The 9,819-nt window shown below is 40.0% G+C and overlaps 1 long non-coding RNA gene across 1 annotated transcript; it reads left to right on the top strand.

The window, feature by feature from the left end:
• The first annotated feature begins 5,886 nt into the window (after window positions 1-5,886).
• LOC123040725 (uncharacterized) lies at window positions 5,887-9,386 on the top strand. The gene is made up of 4 exons (XR_006418245.1): window positions 5,887-6,374; window positions 6,563-6,618; window positions 7,091-7,152; window positions 9,241-9,386. It is a non-coding gene; the product is annotated as an uncharacterized lncRNA (long non-coding RNA).
• Window positions 9,387-9,819: the final 433 nt, after the last annotated feature.

Below are 9,819 nucleotides of genomic sequence, written 5' to 3'. Positions count from 1 at the left end.
ATTCGTCGTTTTTCTTTTCCCGGATTAAATCCATGATTTTTCTGATCGTGATTCCTGATCCGATTTTCGTTTTAGTTTAACTTTTCGCTTGTTTATCGGAATCAGGTGATTCAAGCACCTGGAGTTTTGTCTCGAAAACGTCTTTCCGTTTAACCAACTCAGACAAGCTTTTGCCTCTGTAAAATTTGACCTAGATCCAGAATAGTAAACGAAGCTTGTTTCTTTTGCCGTTTGTCTTTCGTTGCTTCGTTCGATTTGATTCTTTTTGCAAACCGGAGTTCTTAAGTTGAACTATTTGGTTAGTTGCCTTATTTGAGTTTTACCTGTGCATTAGATGAGTACTTATTGTATGCTTGATTGTTTGCGATAGAGTACCCGGAGTGCGCCGCTTGCTACTTCGAATCGCTAGGTTTTGCGGATCATCAGCAAGGTAAGTAACACTTTGATCATACTTCCTATTACCCAGTTTTTATTGCATTAGATCAATCCTCACACATTGCATGATTAGGATCTAATTAAATTGTGGGTTTTGGGAATTAGATGAGGTAGTACCTATTACCTGTTTTATATTCAAACCTTTGGGAGTTACTTCTACGTTTGCTTATTTTGCCATGCTATGCTAGTAGACATAGATTGGGTGAGTGATATCCATGACAGATGTGAGTTTGTTAAATCAATGGTTTATCTAAGGTGGCAACTTAAATACACATCTGGGTGGATTGAGGCACCTGGGTATTCCAGCGATTGGCTGTTTTTCTTTTGGACCGCCACCCAGGCTCAAAGGGATCATGAGATTATTCATACTAGAAACTTCCGTGTGCAGCCACAAGCTATTTTGGGCTCTAGCATAGTTGACTAAGTCGTGTGAACTCTTACAGTGGTAGACTAGCAGATGTAGGGGATGTAGGTTGGTACGGTCTACCCGTTCGTAAGGTGCTAGCGCTTCTGAAAGACTATGTCTCGGTCATCCGTTTCTCAAACACCATGCAGTGCCAGAATCCCAACGGAGGAGATTGAGTCTTGTGGGGAAAAGTGCGCAAACCTCTGTAGAGTGTATAAACTAATCATGATTAGTCGTGTCCCCGGTTATGGACATCTTGAGTATCTAGTACCTGGATTATCATGTGAATCTCATCATGTTACTCTAAATAATTTTGTTGGGTTTTAATGATGATGTTTAATTGGGATTGAGAGCGTGTCTACAGTCTCAATGTTTAACAACCACCATGATAGTTAAATAAAATTTATTCCTTTGCAGTAGGAAAAAATTGGCTTTATGAAAGTGCTAGTGATCGGCTAGAGGGGGGGGGGTGAATAGGCGATTTTTATGAAAGTCTTCAAAACATGGAAGTTTCGAAGACAAACGATAGAAATAAACCTATTATCATGCAGCAGAAGGTAGACTACACTAAGCAGGCCATAGTCAAGTATTCAATGAAGTGAAAGCACAACGACTAATAACAGCTAGGCAGTATAGATCAGATAGGAAGATAGTGTGAAGCCAATCAGAACAAGCGGTCACTCAGTGAAGACAAACGATAATGCAATCATACAATGACTTCACTAGAGCCAACAGTAAGTAAATGAATGGGAAGGATGAAACCAGTGACTAGTTGAAGACAATGATTTGTTGGACCAGTTCCAGTTGCCGTGACAACTGTACGTCTGGTTAGGGAGGCTGAGATTGAACTCAGAAGACTGTGTCTTCACCTTATTCCCCTTGAGCTAAGGACACCCAGTCCTCGCTCAATCACTCTGGTAAGTCTTTAAGGTAGACTAACCTTCACAAGCTTCGTTCACCGGCGATCCAAAATGACTCTTGGATGCTCAGAACGCGACGCATAACCGGCTGGAGGATTCATAGTCCTCAAGTGTAATAAGTCTTCAGATCACACAGACAGGAAGACTTAAGTGATGCCTAACACTCTTTGGCTCTGGGTGTTTAGGGCTTTATCCTCGCAAGGAATTCTCTCTCAAAGGCTTCGAGGTGGGTTGCTCTCAAACGACAAAAGCCGTAGACTAACTCTGAGCAGCCAACCGTTTATGGTTGTAGGGGGTGGGCTATTTATAGCCACTAGGCAACTCGACCTGATTTGTCCGAAATGATCCTGGGTCACTAAGGAACTAACACGTGTTCCAATGGTCAGATTTCAAACACACACGACAACTTTACTTGGGCTACAAGCAAAGCTGACTTATCCAGCTCTGGATAAGATTTGCTCTCATTGTCTTTGCTCGAAGAAATAGGATTTTTGGTTAAGCATCACTTTAGTCATTCTGACTGCTTCACTTGGACCCCACTTAACAGTACGGTGGTTCCTATGACTCAGCAAAGAAGAAAAAGAACGACGAAACAACTAAGTCTTCGCGCTCCATAGTCTTCACTCGATGTCTTCTCTTGTCATAGTCTTAAATGTGACTGTCTTCACATACCACCTTTGACTTCAATGTCTTCATACATTTTTAGGGGTCATCTCTAGTAGGAAAACCGTATCAATGAGGGACTTCTACCTGTGTTATCCTGCAATTCTCACAAACACATTAGTCCCTCAACCAGGTTTGTCGTCAATACTCCAAAACCAACTAGGGGTGGCACTAGATGCACTTACACTTTACGCAAATTGTAACCATATAGCTTTCCACCAGCCAAATATGCATATAGAATAGCCTTATTCTTTCATTGCTCTCTATGTGTTACATTGCCAGCATATTCCATGTGCTGACCCGTTTTCGGGCTGCAACGTTCATGTTGCAGACTTTTCAGACGACGAGTAAGGTGCCTTTTAGGTCGTGGTTCTATACTCAGTGATGCCGTTGGAGTTGATGGACTCACTTATGTTCCAAGCCTTCCGCTGTTATCGTTATTAGATGGCCTTAAGCCATATTTATTGTATAAGTTCTCTTCTGAGACATTTGATGTAATAAGTGTGTGATTGCTACTCTGTTATAAATCCTTCAAGTACTGTGTTGTGTCAGCATTACTGATCCAGGAATGACATCGGAGCACAGAGATTGGACCGTCTGAGGTCTGGTCGCTACACCGACGGGCATGAGGGGTTGTAAATCCCTCTTTCGGGTAACGACGCCAGAAATTGTCAAGTTGATGGGATAAAATATGTGACAGATTGGATAAATAGATCTCTAATAAACGCAAAATAAAAGATGCAAATAAAAAGTGCAACATAGTATTTTTTTGGTTTTAATAATAATAGATCTGAAAAAATAAATGCAAATAAAAATAGATCTCAAAGGAAAATAATAGATCGGAAAGCAAATATGATAAAGCATAGACCCGGGGACCGTAGATTTCACTAGTGGCTTCTCTCAAGAAATAGCACACGGTGAGTAAACAAATTACTATTGGGTAATTGATAGAAAATCAAATAGTTATGGCGATACCCAGGCAATGATCAATATATAGGCATCACGTCCAAGATTAGTAGACCGACTCCTGCCTGCATCTGCTACTATTACTCCACACATCAACCGCTATCCAACATGCATCTAGTGTATTAAGTTCATGGAGAAACAGAGTAATGCAATAAGAATGATGACATGATGTAGACGAGATCTATTCATGTAGGAATAGCCCCCATCGTGTTATCCTTAATAGCAACGATACATGTGTGTCTTGCTGCCCCTTCTATCACTGGGAATGAACACCGCATGATCAAACCCATCACAAAGCACCTCTTCCCATGGCAAGAAAAATCAATCTAGTTGTCCTAACTAAACCAAAGATTCGAAGAATAAATACAGGGCTATAAATAATCATGCATATAAGAGATCAAAAGAAGACTCAAATAATATTCATGGATATAGATCTGATCATAAACTCAAAGTTCATCGGATCCCAACAAACACACCACAAAAAGAGTTACATCAAATAGATCTTCAAGAGATCATTGTATTGAGAATCAAAAGAGAGAGAGAGAGAGGAAGCCATCTAGATACTGCCTACGGACCTGTAGGTCTATGGTGAACTACTCACGCATCATCAGAGAGGCACCAATGAGGATGATGAACCCCTCTGTGATGGTGTCTAGATTCGATCTCGTGGTTCTGGAATTTGCGGCAGCTGGAATTGTGTTTCGTCAACTCCCCTAGGGTTTCTGGAATATTTTGGGATTTACAGGGCAAAGAGGCGGTGCGGCATGCCACCGAGGGGGACACAACTCCCCAGGACGCGCCTGGGCCTCCTAGTGTGCCCTGGTGGGTTGTGCCCACCTCGGGCCTCCACTCTGGTACTTCTTTGGCCCACTAGTGGTCTTCTGGTTCAATAAATTTTCCAAAAAGTTTCGCTGCATTTGGACTCCATTTGGTATTGAGTTTCTGTGATGTAAAAAACAAGAAAAAAACAACAACTAGCACTAGGCACTATGTCAATATGTTAGTCCCAAAAAAATAATTTAAAGTTGCTATAAAATGATTGTAAAACATCCAAGAATGATAACATAACAACACGGAACAATACAAAATTATAGATACATTGGAGACGTATCAGCATCCCCAAGCTTAATTCCTTCTCGTCCTCGAGTAGGTAAAAGATAAAAACAGAATTTTTGATGTGGAATGCTGCCTAACATGTTCGTCACATATTCTTTTATTTTGTAGCATGGACATTTGGACTTTTATATGGTTCAAAGCAATAATCTAGTTTTGACATGAAGATTTCAATACTCAAGCATATCAACAGGAAACCATGTCTTTCAAAATATCAACACTAAAGGAAGTTATCCATAGCCCGTCATGCTTAATCATTGATCCATTCATGAAACACACTCGCATATTAGCTGCATCCAATGCTCAAGTATGATCATAGTGCTCCCTAATTGGTGCTTTATAAGAGAAGATGGAGACTCAAATAAAAAAATTGCATAAAGTAAATAGAAAGGCCCTTCGCAGAGGGAAGTAGGGATTTTTAAAGGTGCCAGAGCTCAAAGCTTAAATTGAGAGATATTTTTTTGAGAGGCATACTTTTCCCGTCAACGAAAACGACTGAGTAGTTCCCAACACTTCCCATGCTCGATATATTATAGGCAGTTGCCAAATAGAAAAGAAAGTTTATTCCTTTTTCCACCATTCTTTCACAGTCCATGGCTAGCCGTATCCACGGGTGCCTTCCATACCAACACTTTCTAAGGAGTTTAGTATTTGACAACATAAAGTAAATTTCTTTTTCATTTCGGGACCGGGCATCTCTATTACCACAGTACTCTCGTGCAATGACAAATGAATAAACACTCATCTTGAGAATAACACATCTAGCATGGAAAATATTGGCCACCCCTGTCGCTTCATGAGTGGTACAAGCACACAAAAAGGAATTTCATTTTGAAAATTAGAGATGGCACATGCAAAATTGCTTAGAACGGCATGAAAATACCGCATATAGGTAGGTATGGTTGACTCATATGGAAAAACCGGGTTTAAAGATTTCGCATGCACAATTAGTATTTCTATTAGTACAAGTGGAGGCTAGCAAATAGATTGAGAAGCAACCAACCAAGAAACGAAAAATCACATAAGAGAGCATTAAGCATAACTAACACCAAATAATCACTACACCACGACACTGCATTCCCTACCGACGTGTGTTGGCAAAAGTCACTTTCACCGACCGACTGCAGGTCGGGAAAACTTCTATCAAGCCGTCGGTCGGTAATACTCACGTGTACCACCCAACTGTCGGTCGGGAATGCTGAAGCATATAGCATCAAACCGTTGGACGGTAAAAAGTGCACTACTATCAAACTGTTGGTCGGCAAATAATGCCGACCGACCATGGGTCGCCAATTGGGCCGCTCAAAATATCCGCGCGCGCCTACGTGGGAAACTTAGCGCGTGAAGCCCATCTAAAATTTTCGGCCCCTCATCCCCACAGCCCACCCTAATCTCCCCTATCTCCCCTCCCTCTCTCCGTTATCTCTTTCTCTCCCGATCTGAGCGGCGGCGGCGGCTCCCATCCTCTTCCTCCACTCCTCTCCCTCAGATTGAGCTCCGCCCCGAAGTGGAGGAAAGGTACACGATCATCGATCTGTGCGCGTCTAGCCATCGAGGGCTCCCCCTCTCGCGCTCCTTCTTCGCAAGGAGCGCTAGCAGCCCACACGGCGTAGATCCACTACCCCTGCGTCCGCCCCACGCTGGCCGCCGGTGGCTGCCGCATAGATCCGTTCCTCCCCCACCTGCTGCACGCGATGGTGCATGCTGCCATGCCGTTTTGGTGCAGCCAGACCGCTGCCCCTACCCTCGCACTCTGGGCAGAGGCTCGTTCTTGTTCGTGGTGACTACACGTTCCTCCCCGGTGGTGGCGCTCTGCCCGCTGTCTTGCGTTTCTCCCAGCGGTTGCGCCCTTCGACCCCTACCTCGAATCAGTGAGTCCTTCCAGTTTTCTGGTATTTGATGTGCACAACTGTATGCATGTCTTTGTTTATCTTGAATTCTCTCAGATCCATGTCCGTCAGTTACTCAGTTTGCAATAGAACTACACATCTTTCATAGATCATAGTTGTTTGATTATTAGCAAACAATGATTCTTTACCTATCCCTTTTGCGTCCGCAGATCAATCCGGCAATAGAGAGTTGAAACTGCAAAGAAGCGTGATGAGGAAAAAGCTGGTACACCTCTACTCTTTGTGGTATATAAGAGAGGATGACTAAACTAATTTTGCCAGCATATATGTTTGCTGTCCTTGACCTGGATGTCGATGACACTCTTTTTCTTTCAGTTTATAGTTGGTTTGCATTGTTTCTGCAAAAGAATTTAGTCTGAACGTTGTAAATAATAGTTGGTCAAAAGGCATATGGGTACAGTGCAGCATATCAACTCTGCCCCTACACAATATACATGTCATTCGTCATTACTTATTTCTTTGCTAAGATAAGTTAAGAAATAACTTGTTTTGTTGTTTTCTATTGTGAACTACACGATATGGACATTTCACTCCAGTTTGTGCTATTTTTTAACTATAATTGACTTGTTGATATGTCATTCTAGAATTTTGTTGTTTCTGTTGGAATCTATATTATCATTTTTACACCTTGCAGAATTTATGACTAACAGGTTACTTGCTGGTTTCTTACTGTTTAGGTTTCGACATTGGACATTTGAACAAAATCATATACTGGAGATTGCTTGTATTATAATAGAAGGTAAACTTACCAATCAAACAGAGTGAACAATATTTGTACTAGTGTTTTCCAGTGTATTGCATGTGCATTGTGGTCACTAGTATCAAATCCATAGAAATTACACTGTATAATGATGGATGAAACGAATGGAACCTATATCCTGACTTGCCACTACTATATTGTAGCTTCTAAAACACATGTATGCACAGATAGTTTCTCTTGGTTATTATAACTGAAACATTATTGAGATAAATCTCGCTCAATTTTTCTAGTGGGGAAGGAAAGCTTCAAGATGTTCCATTTAAAGCGTTGATATCTATTTGAAAATTAATTCATGTGCATACCTCCTCGATCCTAACATTATCATGTCTCCATTTCTCTTATTCAAGAGAAGCGTGAAACAAAGCACTTATTCAGAATTCTATGCTATCAGAAATAAGGTCATTAATATTCAGATATATGCATGTAAACTTGGCCAGTCAATCATCAAATACACACACACATACACACGCTGGAAGGTGGTGTTTATGTTTTACAAAATTGTACTTGCGTACCAATAGTTCCTGCAACAACTAAATTGTTCCTGATCCATTGTGAGGCGTTTCTAGGCCTTGATTTTGACATTTTTAAAGTATTGCTCAGATCTGTTTGATTCAGATTTTGAATGTAAAAACTACATTGTTCCTGTTATCTATTGCGAGGCATATAAATGCTTTGATTTTGACTCTATTTTTCAGTTGAGTTCAGCTAGTATTGAATAAAAGTTGGACATATGCAGATAGGTAAGTGTTATCAATATGATGGTTTATGATCTACCAGTGGAACTTTAAATGATACAGTTTACCAATTTCAACGAAGTGTGTTAGCAGATTAAGTAAAAGATATGTTACATATGAAATGAACTTAATTCAACCATTCTCTAGAAGAAACTATTTGTCATATCGTGATATTATCTTGTAGAACAACAATAGGGATATGTTGACATTCGACACTTATGATGTCCTTTTTCCATGATGCTTCGACTGCTGTTAATATCCTCTTCTCCAACTGATACATTCTTGCAAGCAATAACTGTTGATGAAATAATTATGAGCACTTTTCTTGTAGAGTATAATAGATCTTTTATATGCAACTCTTCAGTTGACCTTTGAAGGAATAGCTAATGTCATGCTTGAATAGGTGGGTTGTTGTCATGACCTTAACAGTGCAAAGCTATGCATATAAAGTTGGCATGCTTGTATAAGTGGGCAGTACATAAAGCTATTGTTATGACCTTAACCATCCAAAACTAATGGAAAATTGTGATGTGCTAGTGTGTATGCTATATTGGAACATAATGCATGGTTGACATAAATGCTATTGGAAGTATTTAGCTGTCATGGTGTTTCCAATAACTTAAAACTGTTGTGAAGATGAACTAAACCAAATTACTCTCAAACTAGAGAGCAAGAAATTAGGAGATAGTTTCCTGTAGAGTAATAGTTCCTGTATGTGCAGCAATTCAATTGCCCTGTGAAGTAATAGTTGCTGCCATGCTTGTAAGTGGGCTGGTTTCATGGCCTTAAGAGTGCAAAGCTATGCATGTAACATTCACATTTTATTTTGAGTTTCCCTTCAGCAATTACTTGTGAATGTTTTAGCACTAAAGTGTATTTGGCTGAGTATATCAATATTCAAACTTGTTTGTGTCGCTTTCACTATTTTGTGAGCCTTTAATCGCTCATGTTCACATCTTCTGTCTTGGATACTATATCTGTTATTTGACCTGACTGGATGCTTATCATTATCATAGATAAAGATGATATTTTGTTATTTTTGTTGTCGATTTCCTTGAGAAACAAACTAGTTGCTGCCTGAATCTAGAACATTTCCTAGACTTGTGTTATTAATGTAGTCTGACCATCTTTATTTCCAACAACATATACTATTAGCAGATGTTGGAATTCATATTGGCTTTATACAAAAGAAAAAAAATTCATACAGTATTTTTCTATTGGTGAAGTGAATATTAAAATAATTTATCTCGATGAGAAACTGAAAAGAATTCCAGATCTTGATGAATGTATACCTCGGTTGTGAGGATCTGAAGAAACCCTTTTTCGGTTGCAGGTAGTGGACCAAGATTTCTTATATCTGGGTGAGGGCATCAATCAATGTTGGGACAAGGAATCTCATCACTACAATATATAGATACCATAGTGGACCAGGCGCGTTCTTGAGCATAGCTAGACGGAAAAACATCTTTCCTGAGCTGGCATGTGAAGCTAACTTGACCCATCCTGTTTATTTTGTCAAATTTAAATTCAAAATAAGGGACGTATTCACCAGCTAGTCAATCTCCTTTCAGGAAGAATAGTATAAAAAACTCTATGCTTAGCACACATCTGCTACGGAAAGTACATCATCATTAAGCCTAGTCACTTAAGTTGTCCTAGTAAGACCTACAATTTTGTATAATAAGTCTGCACAAGTGTAGTCCAAGAAATCAAATTAAATAGCTTGATAAGCATGTTATTTTTAATGAGAAGAAACAAACGCCTTTGCTGACCTATCAACTCCTTATGGAGATGGTGGGCCGGCTGGGGTGATCTCAGCCGAGGATCAATGTTAGTGTTAACACATGGCTATTGAATTCTCTGTATTTATTACTATTTATATTTTTGAGAATGTGATGGTCTCTTTGTTGGA

Source organism: Triticum aestivum, chromosome 1A, assembly GCF_018294505.1.
Source record: "Triticum aestivum cultivar Chinese Spring chromosome 1A, IWGSC CS RefSeq v2.1, whole genome shotgun sequence".
Taxonomy (NCBI): domain Eukaryota; kingdom Viridiplantae; phylum Streptophyta; class Magnoliopsida; order Poales; family Poaceae; genus Triticum; species Triticum aestivum.
Note: the sequence above shows the minus strand (reverse complement) of the source record. Positions and strands in the feature narration are given on the sequence as shown.